Source organism: Hylobates moloch, unplaced genomic scaffold, assembly GCF_009828535.3.
Source record: "Hylobates moloch isolate HMO894 unplaced genomic scaffold, HMol_V3 SCAFFOLD_3, whole genome shotgun sequence".
NCBI lineage: Eukaryota > Metazoa > Chordata > Mammalia > Primates > Hylobatidae > Hylobates > Hylobates moloch.
The window spans coordinates 42,511,108-42,527,171 of record NW_026652278.1 but is presented as its reverse complement, the minus strand read 5'-3'; the positions used below and the strand labels follow the sequence as shown (position 1 = coordinate 42,527,171).

General features: G+C 39.8%; 1 pseudogene; it reads right to left on the bottom strand.

The window, feature by feature from the left end:
- Positions 1-13,811: 13,811 nt before the first annotated feature.
- LOC116457639 (ADP-ribose pyrophosphatase, mitochondrial-like) lies at positions 13,812-15,593 on the bottom strand (annotated as a pseudogene).
- Between the last annotated feature and the right edge of the window lie 471 nt (positions 15,594-16,064).

Here is a 16,064-nt window from a genome sequence, read left to right as displayed (position 1 = left end):
CACAAGCAGAGACTTGAGATGTTTACATATTTTGGCTTGATTTTTCTAGCTGATCTTGGGAACCCTGGACCACCATGTGAAAAAGCTAAACTTTGGGCTAGCCTTTTGGAGGTTTAGAGACCAAATGGAGTAGAGATAAGCTTCTCAACCAAGGCCTCCTAAATCAATCATCCAGCCAAGCACCAGACATATTAGTGCCATTACCTGAGGTCATCTGGACCCCAGCCAAGCTGCCACTTGACTGAGCTCAGACCAGAAAAACCACCCACAGATGGCAGAAAATTATGTGAAATAATACATGTTTATGTTTCAAGTGGCTAAGTTTTGAAGTGTTTTTTTATGCAGCAAAAGCTAACTGTACACAAGAATTCTCTGGAAAAAATGGCATGAGAAAGAATAATTTTAGATTAATCTTATATCTTGACAAAAATGCAAAAACATAAACATACATAAACATTAGCAAACTGAATCCAAAAATACACACACACGTACACACACACACACACACACACACACACACACACACGGCATCATGAACAACTTGGGTTACTTTACAAATACATGATTTGAGACCAGCCTGGACAACATGGCTAAACCCCCGTTTTACAAAAAATATAAAAATTGGCCAGGTGTGGCCGTGCACGCATATGGTCCCAGCTACTCAGGAGGCTGAGGCAGGAGGAGGAATACAGATTTGTCACATAAATCATTCTATTAACAGCAAAATGGGAAAATGTTTCTAATTCTCTTAATAGATACAGAAAAATTATTAAATGAAATTCAAAAGCAATTTCTAATACAACTATTAGCAAATAGGAACAGAAGGAAACTTTAATGTTATAATGATTATCTTCCCAAAAACTCACATCAAATATCAGAGTTAATGGTAAAACTCAGAACTTTCCCTTTGAGTAATAAGATTAGGATGTTTGTTACCACTGCTTCTATTCAATAGTATTCTGGAAGTCCTAATCAGAGCAACAAGACCAAAAAAAGATACAAAAATTTGACAGAAAGAAAACTTGTCATTCACAGACAATATGATTACATAATATAGAAAAATCCAGGAGCATCTAAAATCATTAAAAGTTTAAAAGATGTAAATGTGTTGGCAGGATACAAAACCAGCATATAAAAATCAATGAGATCTTCTTGAATAACAACAGTAACTAATTAGAAAAAAAAAGGTTTTTTGAATATTAATTATCACAAAGCCCAGTTTACCCCAGCAAACTTCCCGTGTGATGCGGATGGACTAGCTGCATATTTCTAAGTTCTATGAAGGCGGGAATGATATCTGTGTTGTTCACCACTGTGACTCTAACACCTGGCACATAGAGGATACTCAATACATATTTTTGACCAACAAAGCTGATAGGGTGACCACTGTCCTGGATTTCCCTGGATGGAGGGCTTCCCACGACATGGAAATTTCAGTGCTAAAACCAGGACAGTCCTGAGCAAACTGGGACAGTTGGTCACCCTACCTGTCAATAAAATCCAAATGGAAGGGAAAATCTGAGTGTCTGTGGTTAACCAAGGAATAAGTTGTTGCTTTCAGAGTTAACAAAGAAAGAAAGTGAATGAATTTTGGGTTAATGGGTTATTAACCAAATCAGACTAAAGTGAATGAGTGGGGTATGAAACACTACCTGCCTGTAATGAAACTTGTATAGTGATATTTTGGAATCTATGACACCATTAAAACCACCAAGATCATGTAGAGCTTATAAATATGATTCTTCCTACACCATTCTAACACAATCTAACAGCATTCCAAAGTGAGAAACCATAAAAGAATTGTCTTCATTAAATTGCAAGTAACTGCAGTATCTTTTCTCCCAAAAGAACCTGAAAAAATCAAAAGGCTCTGCTACTCTGAAAATAACAGTGAAAGAATATTTGTCTGATCAAACAACTACTCTGATGAGAAAGATAAGTAATTAATTACCATTACATTTAATACCTGAAAATTATTTTTTCTAAAACACCTTCAAGAACAGTACAGATTTTCTATTTCAAATTAATATTCATTACATTCAAAGTGCAGAGAAGGGAAACAGTGACATAGACTATTCAATAAATAAATAATATTGCTATGGTTTGAATGTATGTGTCCCACCAAAATTTATATATTGGAACTTAAACCCCAAGATGATGATATGAAGACGTGGCGCTATGGGGGGTGATTAGGCCGTCAGAGACTAATCCCACCCTTATTAATGGGATTAATGCCCTAACAAAAGAGGCCTCAGAGAGCTTCCTCGCCCTTCTCTCGCTTCTGCTATCTGAGGACATAGCAACAAAGCACCATCTTGGAAGCAGAGAATGAACCTTCACCACCGATTGAACCTATCAATGCCTTATCTTGGACTTCCCAGCCTCCAGAATTGTGGAAAATAAATATTTTTTAAGACAGGGTCTCACTATGCTGCCTGGGCTGATCTCAAACTCCTGGGCTCAAGTAATACTCCCACCTTGGCCTCCCAAAGTGCCAGTATTACTAGTGGGTGCCACTGTGCCTAGCCTGCAAAATAAAATTCTGTTGTCTACAAAGAACCCAGTCTAAAGTATTTTGTTATAGCATCAGGAACAAACTAAGACAATATCGCTTACCAAAAAATTGTCCTGTCATTTTCCATGACTTACCTATTCACAAATAAACACAAATTTCTTCAGCATCTGTGACACTGTGAAACATATATTTGATTTTCATCCCTGTTTCCTGACATACAGCTCCTAAAAACACTTGGAATCTCTGGAGTGGTAAGAGTCTTTTGTATGCTGTTGGTATGACTGGTGATTGGGGCCCCTAGACAGCTTCAGGATGGAGACTAGTCATTAGAAAGATCAAGGCAGTATTACAGTGCTGGGACTTTCATCCCCAACCCCCAAACTCCAGGGAGAAGAGAGGGGATGAAGGTTAAGTTGATCATCAATGGCCAGTGATTTAATCAACCATGACTATGTAATGAAGCTTCCATAAAAACCCGAAATAACAGGCTGAACACATGGAGGTTCCTGAGGGCAGCTCACCTGGAGAGCGCATGGAAACTCCAAATGCATTCGCATATACTTTGCCCTATGCATCTTTTCCATCTGACTGTTCACCTATATCCTCTTTAGTATCTTTTATAATAAATGGTAAACATAAGTAAAGTGTTTCCCTGAGTTTTCGTGAGCCACTCTAGCAAATTAATTGAACCCAAGGAGGTGCTCATGGGAACTCCAACTTAGAGAGCTGGTCACTCAGAAGCGTAGGCCACAACTGTGGCTTGAAATTGGCATCCAAAGTAGGGGGCAGTCTTGTGGGACTGAGTCCTCAACTTGTGGGATCTGATTCTATCTCCACGTCGTACATGTGTCAGAATTGAATCGAATTGTAGGACACCCAGCTGATGTGTGCTGCAGAATTGCTTCATGTGTAGGGAAGAATCCCCACACATCTGGTCACACAAGTGTTCTGTCTTGAGTGTTACATATATAACTATGTAACAGAGTAGAAAAAACAGTTTGGTTTTTCCTGTCACTGATTACTTTGTATATAGAGAAACATTCCCACACCCATTTTGGTGTCAGAAGTGGTGAGTGGTTTATGAGTAGAAAAAGCACATTAGTTTTTCCTGTATCTTTACAGCATCCCCATGGGACTTATCAATTCCAGCTGAAATCTTTATTTCATATGTGGCTTCTGTCATTCTTCCTCTATGTTAGACACATCTTGATGACTCTACCTTTATAATACTTTCATAATTCTTTTCTTCTGCCTGTGTTGATTCTCTGTCTGTTATAATAGGAATGGAAATAGAAAGCAGATAAATTTAGGATACTTTGGATGGATTAGCCAAGCAGTGATGGAAAAAGAAAAAAATAACACATACTAAGTCTCCAGAATGTGCTACTAAACAAGTTGTCTTGTTTAATCTTTAAAGTAACTCTGAGAGATAGGTATTGATGTCTCTGTTTACTTACGAGGAAACTGAGGTGCAGTAAGTTTGAACATACTGAGCAAGTTCATTCAGCTATTGAGCTACAGAGTTCAGATTCAACTTCAGTCTACCTCCAGAGGATATGGTCTCCTGCTATATCTCATTCCAGTGAATACTCCAAGTTGGTTTGGGTAGACTATGATAAATAAATGATGTGGACCCAGATCATTGAAAAGTGAATGTTTCTGGCTTTAACAAATATGCTATATAAGAAAATTAACTTGTGTAAATGTGTAATCAATTTTAGATTTTATGTCAGACATGGTTTTTAACTTCAAATTTTTATTAACCTCAGATAATGTCATATATAATACACACTTTGCCTGTCCCCTTCAAAAGAATAAAACTCACCACTTTGTAGCTAAACCTGTTCTCTTATTGCAGCTTCTATGTATATTAGTTGCTTCAGTTGGGATTTTATCTTATTTCAAAACTTTAACTTAGGTTATCTCATTTTGCATCAAATTATGTGACAGATGATGCAATGCATGAACCACAAGGCTGAGGTGGGAGGTGGGAGAATTGCTTGAACCCAGGAGGCGGAGTTTGCAGTGAGCCGAGATGGCACAACTGCACTCCAGCCTGGGTGACACAGCGAGACTCCATCTCAAACAACAACAACAACAACTTTGCCTCAAATGCTTGACTTTATTAAAATTTACTTTACCCTGTTCAAGTGATATTGGTAACACCATATTATTTGTTAGATTACTTAATAATACTAATTTTATTTATTTAAAATTATTTTTAGACTATGAAATAAATTTATGTAATCATAACAAATCAAAAAATGTAATTTGGTATAAGGAAAAATTTAATAGAACAGATGAAGTTAGAGAAATAGGTAGGTGTCAGTTTATATAGGGTCCTATAGGTCAGATTTAAATGCTTGGATTTATATTCATTGGGAAGCCAGTGGAAGATTTTAAGCAGGAGAATAACATCCTCTGGTTTATGTTTTAAGAAAAGCATCCTGGCTGCTATATGAAGGGTGGATTATAAGGGAGAGGGCAAGAGTGTTATCCATGAAGCCAGTTGAGAGATGTGGTGGAACAACATCTTGGGGAAAGACAGTGGTGACTGGGAGTGGTAAGGAACGGTGAAAATAAAGAGAAGGGTCATTTTTAATATCTTATTAGTGGATTGGATTGGGGGTTGGCTGGCTAGAGAACAGAGTCAGAGGTATCTCCTGGGTTTGAGGACTGAGCAATGGATGGCAGCATTTCCTGAAATAGAGAATAAGGGAAAAACCAAATGCTCCCCCTGTTGCAAAAGTTTCTCTCTTTCTTTTTCTTTCTTTTTCTTTCTCTGTCTTTCTGTGTGTGTGTGTGTGTTGGAGATGGTGTGCCTTCTAGAATGTTATCCTACTCCACTGCTCTTGTACCTTTTATTTTCGGATTGCAGTAGACAGATGCTCTGGTGGCCCCCATGATCCTAACTTCCTGGTGCTCATGCCTTGTGGATCCTCTCCTTTGAGTAGGGATGGGACCTGTGACTTGCTTCTGACAAATGGAGCAAGCTGCCATGTTGTGAGCTGGCCTACAAAGAGGGCCAAGTGGCACACAACTGAGGACAGCCTCTGGTTAGTAGCCAGCAAGAAACTGAGGCCCTTAGTGCAACAGCCTGCCAGGAGCTAAATGTGGTCAACAACCACATGAGCTTGGAAGCAGATCCCTCCCCAGTCAGCCTCAGGTCAGACAGCAGCCCCAGCCAACACCTTGATTGCATCCTTTTGCTACCCTGAAGCAGCTAAGCTACCCCTGAACTCCTGATCCACAGGAACTGTGAGATAATCAATGTGCGTTGTTTTAAGCCATACATTTTTGATAATAGTGCTAAGCAGCAATAGATAACTAATATACCAATTTTCTTAAAATACCTTCTTAAAAGAAATTATATATATATATATATATATAATATGATTCAGGTTTCTCACATATATAAATCCTTATTCCTGTTTTGAAAAGGTTGCTTTTTATAAATGTATAAAATTTATAAAAGTGTAAGTCTATATACTGTCTCCAATTATGAATGCATAAAATTGTTGTGTATATCTGTCAATATAACACTTATGGAATTACAAGTTATAAGGAAACTTGGATAGGTGAAGCAACTTGCTCAAGTTCCTACAGCTAGTGACAAGTCCAGGAACAAAACTTACCACACTGAAATGTGGTTTTAGCATTCAAGTGACATATAACCATGGAGAAAGTCTTGACAATCTTCCATTTCTTAAAGTGTATACTATCAAAACCTTTCAAGAACTCCTAAAAGGCAACAGTTTTCTCACCTAGAAAGTATACTGCCATATGTAAATGTTAGCATTATAAAACTCATCAGAGCTGAATCAAATGGCTTTTATTTGTATTTGACTCATTTATTCACTCTAAATTATTTAATGATTTAGGAAAAAATGTTTCTTGGCTTTTCTATTTCATTCAGGTTCTTACTACATATATATGCAGCCATAGTAGATGCCAAGAAAGAAGGAAAATAGCTGCTGGACTCACAAAGCCGCTAGTTTGAAATGGCACACATAGGTTTTTCTTTGCTAAACAAAGAGCAGTCTTAAAATGTTTCCTTTGGTCAGGATAAGAAAGCATTCATGATAATGCCTGCATGGTGCCTGGCATGGAGTAAATGTATGTTATTGTTATTACTGTGCAGCAATGAAAAGGGAGGTGCACAGGGACAGTGTGTACCAAACTTTAAGCAAGTGATGAAGCAAACCACACCACCCTTTTACTTTCATCAGTTTGTCATCCTATTAGATAAAGGCCCTGATAAAAAGAAGAGAATGTTCAGTAGCATGCTGAGAATAACTGGAATGATTCATTAAAGTGAACAATTGCCCAACCATTGCTAGATGAGAAAAGTGGCAGAAAGTTGCACCAACATGAACAAATACTCTTCGACTTATGCTAAAAAGCCTGAGAAATGTTAAGAGATAAACTGCAGTGTTGAGCAGACCAAACCTCTATCTCTTCCATGCTTTTTGGTAGACATTTATTGAGCACTTACTGTGGATCAGACACTACACTAGACACTGGGAATGTAAAAATGAGTAAGACACAGCCTTTGACTTCAATAAAAATAAATTATAATGGAATTCTACAATAGAGAAATATATGAGGACACACAAAGGAATAAAAGATTAACTCTACCAATGGGAGTTAGAGAAAGCTTCTTAGAGAAGGAGATGTCTGAGTTGAGTTTTATGGGATGAATCGGAAAATTATCAGAAAAAAATAAGGAACAACCAAGTGCAAAAGCACGATAGATTCTTCCCAATTTGAAAACTTACCGCAGTAATTAATACAGTGTGGTATAGGCATAAGGATAAACATAATAGATCAATGGAATCGAATTGAGAGTCCAGAAATAAACCCTCACATTTAGAGAATTGATTTTTGACAAGAGCGCCAAGACAATTCAATGAGAGAAAGAACAATCTTTCAACAAATGGTTCTGGGACAACCAGATGGCCACATGAAAAAAGAATAAATTGGACCCCTGCTTAACACCATATACAAAAATCAACTCAAAATGGACCAAAGACCTAAAATGTAAGAGTTAAAACTTTACAACTCTTGGATGAAAATATGGGGGTAAATCTTTGTGATTGTAGATTATGCAACACTTTCTTAGATATGAAACTGAAAGCACAATTGACCAAAAATATTTTTAAAAATTGCATTTCACCAAAATTAAAAACTGTTGTGCTTTCTCAGGCACACCATTAGGCAAGTGAAAAGACAGCCTACAGAATGGGAGAAAATATTCGCAAATCATATATTTAATAACAGGCTTGTATCCAGAATATACTAACAAAAACTCTTACAACTCAACAGGTAAAAGATAATTAACAAATTAAATATGGACAAAAAATCAGGATAGACAAAGAAGATATATAAATGGTCAATAAGCACTTGAAAAGATGCTCAACATCATTAGCCATAAGGGAATGTAAAACAAAACCACAATGAGACACCTCTTCTTGCCCACTAGCATAACTCTAATAAAAAAGACAGACAATAACAAGTGTTGACAAGAATGTGGAGCAATTAGAACCCTAATACATGACTGTGAAAATGTAAAATGGTGCAATCACTTTGGAATAACAATTTGGCAGTTCCTCAAGGTTAAACATAAGAGTTATCATATGACCTAGCAATTCCACTCCTAGGTATAAGTGTATCCCCAAGAGAAAAGAAAACATATGTCTACACAAAAACATGTATGTAAATATTCTTAACAGCATTATTAATAATAACCAAAAGTGGAAACAACCCAAATGTCCACCAATTAATGAATGCATAAATATGTGATATAGCAATACAGATAAATATTATTTAGCAATAAAAAGCAATGAAGTACTGATATATGTGACAACATGGAAAAATCTTTGAAAACATGCTAAGCAAAAGAAGCCAGTCACAAAAGATCATTCGTTGTATGATTCCATTTATTTTAAATGTCCAGAAAAGGCAAATCCATGGATACAGAAAATAGATTGATGATTGCCAGGACTGGAGGGTATGGAGGGAGAAAAATGAGGGTGACTAAAAATAGGTGTGGGGTTTCTTTCTGGGGTTTGAAAATATTCTAAAAAAGAGACTGTGGTCTTTGTGGCATAAACTGTGAGTATAGTATAAACTACTGAACTGAACACTGCATTTTCAATTTTTTTTTTCTAGAGACAAGGTCTCACTCTGTCACCCAGGTTGGAGTACAGTACATATCATAGTTCACTACAGCCTCAAACTCCTGGGCTCAAGTGATCATCCCAACTCAGCCTCCCTAGTAGCTAGGACTACAGGTGCATGCCACCATGCTTGGCTAATGTTGTTTCTTGCTGTTGTTGTTGTTTTGTAGAGACAGGGTTTTGCTATGTTGCCCAAGCTGGTCTTGAACTCCTCAAGTGATCCTCTCACCTCAGCTTCCCAAAGTGCTGGGATTACAAGCATAAGCCACCAGACCTGACCTGAACTGAGCAATTTAATTGGGGGAATTGTATAGTATGTGAATTATATCTCAAAGCTGTTAGAAAAAAAAGGCACAATGGATGTGGGGTTATTGACTATGAAAATGGCCCCAATTCTTCACTCCCTCTGCATCCACGCCCTTTGCCATGTGACTTTATACTTTCTCTCGTGGGGTGAGTTAAGCTATTCTTGCATTGCATAAAGAAATACCTGAGACTGAGTAATTTATAAGAAAAGAGGTTTAATTGGCTCATGGTTCTGCGCTGTATAAGCATGTTGCTGACATTTGCTTGGGTTCTGGGGAGGCCTCAGAGAGATTTTACTCATGGCAGAAGGTGAAGCGGGAGCAGGCATGTCACAAGGCCAGAGCAAGTGAGTGAGAGAGAGAGAGAGAGTTGGGGGAGGTGCCACACGCTTTTAAACAATCAGATCTCATGAGAACTCACTTATAACCAAGGGGATGGCGCTAAGCCGTTCATGAGGGATACACCCCCATGATGGAAACACCTCCCCACCTTCATCACTAGGGATTACATTTCAACGTGAGATGTGGTGGAGACACAGATATCCAAACTATATCATGGAGTAATTTCCCTATTCACTGAATCTAGGTTGATGTTGTAGCTTTGTCCAGTAGAGTGCAGGAAAATGACTTGCTGTCACTTCCAGGGCTGGGACTTAAGAACACTTGCATGTTTCTATTTGGCCTTTGCTTCTCTGCCATTGCCATGAGAAAATCCCTGGATTAGTCTGATAAAGAATGAGAGACAGGACACAAAGAAGTTTCTCTTCAATCATCCCATCTAATGTCATCCTAGATCAGCCAATAGCCACCCAGTTCCCAAGCATGTGAATGAGCCCAGCGGTGACCAGAAAAACCACCCAGTCAAACCCTAATTGTCAAATTTTAAACGTACAGACTAATTACATGTTTGTTGTTTCAAGCCAGTGTGTTTTGGGATTGAAGTATTTGTATGAAAATAGGTAACTGATACAGCAAGATAACACAGCATTCACTGTCATCTCAGGAACTTGAAGGAAGAAAACAGAGAGGATAGGTAATGAAATTTAGCACTTCCTAGACCTCAAGTCCTTTGCAGAGAAGGGACTTGGAAAGTTAAGTATTGTGTGTGCATGCATAAAAATATAAAAATGTGAGTCAAAAGTAGTACAAGGTGACTGGAAATTCCATGGTGACATTTAAAAATATATAGCATATTCTATTTACTGCCTAGCAGTGATTACGCTAAAAAAAAAAAAAAAAAAAAAAAAGCTTAATTTTTTTATTGTTGTTTTGTTTTTTTTTTGAGATGGAGTCTTGCTCTGTCACCAGGCTGGAGTCAGTGGCGTGATCTTGGCTCACTGCAACCTCCGCCTCCCAGGTTCAAGCTATTCTCCTGCCTCAGCCTCCCAAGTAGCTGGGACTACAGGTGCCTGCCACCACAACACCTGGCTAAATTTTTGTATTTTTAGTAGAGACAGGGTTTCACCATGTTGGCCAGGATGGTCTCAATCTCCTGACCTTGTGATCCACCCACCTTGGTCTCCCAAAGTGCTGGGATTACAGGCGTGCACCACCACACCTGGCCAATTTTTTAAATATACAACTTTACCCAAGCAATTCACATCTGTGAAAAATATATAACTTCAATTTATTGGTGAGAAAATGTCAGTAGTGGGACAGTCTACTAAAAAACTGACCAGTACTCTCAAAAGTGTCAAGTTCCTGAAAGACAAAAAAGATTGAGGAACTTTCCAAGATTGGAGAAAATAAAAGAGATACAATTAAATGAAATGTGGAATCGTTGGATTTTGGAATAGAAAAGGGACATTAGTGGAATAATTGGAAAATTTTGAATAAGATCTGTAGATTAATTAATAGTAAAAAGTATTAAATCAATGTTCATTTTCTGGTTTCAATAGCACTACTATGAATAAATAAGTTGTCAACATTTGGGGAAGCTGGGCTCAGGGTTATACAAGAATCATGTGCACTGTTCTGCAATGTTTTTGGAAATCTAAATTTTTTTTAAAGTTAGGCCATGTTTATAATTTTTTTAAAAAGGGGGAAAGAGTATATAGAAAAATGTTAACAGCAGCTATTTTCCACAAATAATTTGTTGACATGCCAGACATTATTTTGGTACTAGGGCTACAGCAATCAATGAGACAGAAAAATCCCTGCTCTTATGCAAGGCTCTCTTCTTCATAAGGTAAACAGAATATGTGTAAGATCATTTGAGCTAGTGTTAAATACTGTGTAGAAAGTAAATCAGGGTAAGGGACTAGGAACAGACTGTATGGGTCACTTTAGCTGAAGTGGTCAGGACATCTCTCTTTGAGGGGCTGTTAATTCAATGAGAACTGAATGACCTGAGGAACTGACTTTGTATGGAAAGGACATTTTGGGCAGGTTAAAAGCAAAGCAAAGGCCCTGGGGCAGAAGCAAGTATGAAGTGTCTTAAGAGGAAGGCCAGCCTAGTCAAAAGTGGAATGTTACTAGCTTTCCAAATCAGACTGGAGGAGTATGCATCATCCAGAACAGGCAGCTAGCGTCAGGAGTTTGCATTTTATGTACAAAAGGAAGTGATCGGGTGGTTTTAAGAGGGTGGGACATGATGTGACTGGGATTTTTTTAAATGTCATTTCATTTTTTGTGGGAAATGACCTGCAAGAAGAGGAGGGCAGCAGAAGTGAGGCCTGTTGGGAGGCCATTGCAGGAGTCTAAAGAAGGAGAGTTGGTGGCTTGACTAGGGTGGTCAGTGAAGTGGCAGAGCAGCGACTGGCCCTGGATGTATTTTGTGGGAGGTAGAGCTGAGTAAATTTTACAGAAGGACTGAATGTGCTGATACAGGGAAATAAAGGAATCTAGGATAATTCCTTGTTTTCTTGTCCAGTTTGGGTGGATTTTGGTGCCAATTACCAGGGAAGAGTGATGGAGGAACAGTTTTCTGGGGGAAAAATCAAGGATTCTGTTCTGGATATATTAAATTTGAGACTTTTTAAAGACCATTATTTTATGTTTTTGCAATGATTGAGTAATAAATATATGTAAATGTATTTTTTTAGGAGCTTTACATTTTGGGAACATCTAAAAATGTTAGGCAAACTGGGTGCTTAAGGTATTTAAATAAAGACGGGGTATATCTCACCTGGAAAAGTGAATGAGAGAAGACTAATATATAGGACAAAAGGCTCCATCCTAAAAAGAAGCAGTTTTAGAATGCACAAGTGATGTATTAAGTTTGTTCCTGGGCGTGAACAATGATGAGCATCCATAAGTGAACTTTTTACAACTGTCATCATTTTTCAAAAGAAAAATAAAATCATCCAACTGTCCTTCAAGTTTAGAAAAGAGAACTCTGCTCAAATGTGCATGTAGGAAGAGATATAATGGTATGACAACTTCTCTTTCTTTTTCTTTAAAGGAACAGTGCACAGGGAATCTGGAAACTATAGGAGGGTAATTATTGAGAGATTATGGTATTGCGGTCAAGGGTGTGGACTGTGGAGCCCAGTGATCTATGCTCTACTATTATCTCCACCACTTACTGGTTGTATAACTTTGTTCAAGTTCTGTAACCTCTCTGTGCCTCAGTTATATCATCCGTAAACTGAAATAATAATATGTGGTAGACCCTGCAATGCACCCCACACCCCCTCCTCCCAGATTCTACTTCTCAGTGGCTGGGAATATTACCAGAAGAAGGCCCTTAACTGTCAGTCCTTTTTGGGGATTGTCTTGGCTGAAGAAATTCTCTCCCTTGAGGTCACACCTCCTTCCAGGGACAGCCATATCCAATGACTGATCAACACGGGGTATAAAGGCTTGGCCCCATCACTCCAATTCAGGGAAGCTAGAAGGGCCTTCCCAGCTCCAGAGTTCCAGATGGAGTTGGCTGAGGCTTCCATTGGGCCTGCATTCCAGCCCAACTGCTCACTTTGCTCAATCCTGCTTTCTTCTCCTTCTTTCTGCAGGTGTTGATCCCAAGGCCACTCCCCAGTAAACATCTTGTAATCTAATCTCCCTCTTGGAGTCTGCTTCCCAGGCCTGACCTGCAACATAAGAGTACCTTCCTTATAGGGTGATCCTTAGGAATCAATAAGTCACCATACATAAAGCATGTGAAAGGGTGCTTGCACATAGTAAGTGGAATGTGTCAGCTATTATTATTGAAGCAATCCTCTTATGAAGCTGTCAACTCCTGCAATTGTGTTTATTTTTCCCTCAGTCATAAAAGGCTTGTTATAGTGGTTTGAGTTAATTTTCCATATGTTGCAAATAAATTTAACTGGCTTTACGTGATGAGAAATGGAAGAAGAAAACAGGTTTCTGACCTATTTGTTGCTATTGGAATCCCCACATTCTTGTCAGAGAGGCTGTCTCTGTGTTTGCAACCTGACTATAAGCATCTTCTCTGTTTGCATATTGGGTTTTTATTTTAATTGAGAAAAGGTGGGTGTGAATTATTGTATTTTCATTATGCTTGGATTACTTACATGTCCTGATAAAGGCACCTGCATGACAAGAATCTGCATTTGTATGGTCTTCTCCTGAGATGAGAAGAAACCAGTATCTTCAGCTTAGTTTACTCTGTTCAGACAGAAAGGGTTCTGATAATCAGAGGGCTGGATCTAAGCTCATTTTGTCACTGCATTTTTTTTTCCTTTGGTCTGGTTCATAAGCACTTGATCCTTGTGGACCAAAATAGAGATTGAACTTTTCCCATAAAACTGAAGCTCTAAAAAAACAAAAAAGAAAAGCCAGAGAGCTCCCATACTCAAAAGCAAGGAATACAAGACCACATAAAGCTAAATTTAAAAAATAAATGTTAACTCAGAAGTCAGATTATACATTAGATTATGCCACATTAAAACATCAGGAGGAAGAAGAATTGACAAATGCAAACTGGCTGAAAAGTAGAGGCTATGGTTGTTAAGGAAGATGTCATTGTTTTTCTTACAATTCTCCAAAGAGCAGTAGCTGTGTAAGTTAGTTTAAACCATGTATACAATATATACAGCATTTGAGTTATTCTTCTTCTAACAGGAAAGCCAAAAATTCTGTGATCCCATTTCCCCATATTTGTCTAACATTATTCCCTAATACAAAGCCTTCATACAGCACAGTTTTGGAAGTAATCACCAAAGAGGTGACCCTCCCTGTCCTATTTAGTGGGAGTTATGTGCTGTTTGCCTCTTATCCACTCTTGATTATTTGAAGGCCTTTGGCTCACATGAGACTCCAAGCTATTATCCCTGGCAATCAGGATACATATCCTCACTCCATTGGGCACCTCGTTTCTCAGCCACAAGTTGAAGAAATTGGGAGTGGCTGGCATAAAGCTCAAGTTTATCATTAATGTCCACCCATTTCACTTTCTTGGCATCATCGCCAGCTTCCAGAGGAAGATGGTCCATTATTTCACCAGTTTCATGATGGTAGTTCACAGCCTCTGTCTGTATCCAGGAATTATCTGTGTTCCGAGAATCATCCACGTAGCCTTTATAGACCACAAAATGTTCCTGGCTGAGGAGTTTGTGCAATTGTCTCTCCAACTCCTGCATTTCTTTCCTAGATTTCTGTAAAGAGTTCATGGCTTCCTCGCCAAATTCTCTCTTCAATGTAGCACTAATTTTCTCTCCTGGATCCACCATCCCCCTGGGATTGCCTATTCTCCACAGTCCTTCCTTTTGATGGCTACAAATTGCAGGATATTTTTCCCAGAAATAGGGTGGGTAATTTCGTTTCCCCTGCCATCCCTTTTCCATCGGGTTAAGACGGGATCTACAGCATGATTGGGGCCCCAACACCCCAAAGGCCCTTGGCCAACCAGTCCTGTCCGAGGTGCAGGATTTCTAAGTCTACCCTTCTCAATCTCATACAAGCCATGCTGGCTCCTTCTCTCCACATGCCCATCCTTTTCGTTAAACTTAGGAGAGAAGTTCCTTTCACCCTCTTGAGGGTGTGCCCACACGGGCCCAGGCAAGACAGAGCTGGCAGTGTACTCCACACGCGTTACTCTCGCCACTCGGCCAGCCAGCTCACTTTCTCATGGGGAACCAGGCTTCGCTCCACCTTGGAGCCAGGGTACGGAGATGTCCGGGCCTTCTCGTAGGGCTTCTCAGCAGTGCGCTTCGAACCTGACACGATGAAGTTTAGAGAAAACCCATGTGAGGAAAACAGGCTCCAGCTGGCCGGGATGTTGGGTCAGCTGCCGGGCCTGCCTGTCACAGAGGCCAAGGTCATGAAGGGAGACACGGTCGCTAAAGCCTTGGACAGGCGGCGTCCAGCCATGCAAGCAAGACCCAGCGGCCCGAGGGGATTTCGGTCGTTCTCTGCGTGAGGGCGCAGTCTCCACCGCAGATCAGCACCCGCCCGCGAGGAGGTGGCCACGTTTCTATCCTGAACACCGGTTGATGGCCCGCCTTCCTAAAAGGCCGTGTGGCATCTCCAGTGGCTACAACGGGGCGCGCCCATGACTCGTGCGTGGGGGTAACCGTGCCGCGGGGTGGCCAGGGGCGTACCGCGACCGGGCCGTACACTCTCGCTGCCACCCTGGCGTTTTGGTTGTAAATTGAGAGATTTTGACCTCCGGAAAAGCTCCCAAATGGAAAGCGCTGGGGTTGAGGGCATCTTCCTAACAACAATAAAATTAGCAAAGGACAACCACCAAAGTGCCATTAGCCCACTAGCCATTTACCAGTAAATTTAGTTCACTAGGTTTAGGATGCTGTCCGTTGGGGAGAGGGCAGAATGAACGTGGGGTTAGGAGTGGACAAAACTCCCTGTTTGGGATGCTCAGAAGCCGAGTGGGGGTGGCCTCAAAAAAGAAGAGGGACTCACCTGGTACACTGAGCGTAGTGCTGATGAGAAGAACTCCATGAGACGGTGTGATGAGTGGAGTATGTGTTGAAAACGTGGGTCTATCATTTACTACCTGAATGGTTTTGGCAAGTTGCTTAATCTCTCTTTTCAAAGGAGTATTTGCTACAGAATGCCAAGTGCTGTGCCAAGCACAAAAGAGTGAACTGAAGGCCGGACCACCGGCCCTTTGCTTTTAAAAGGATTCTGCTTGGAGAGACAGCA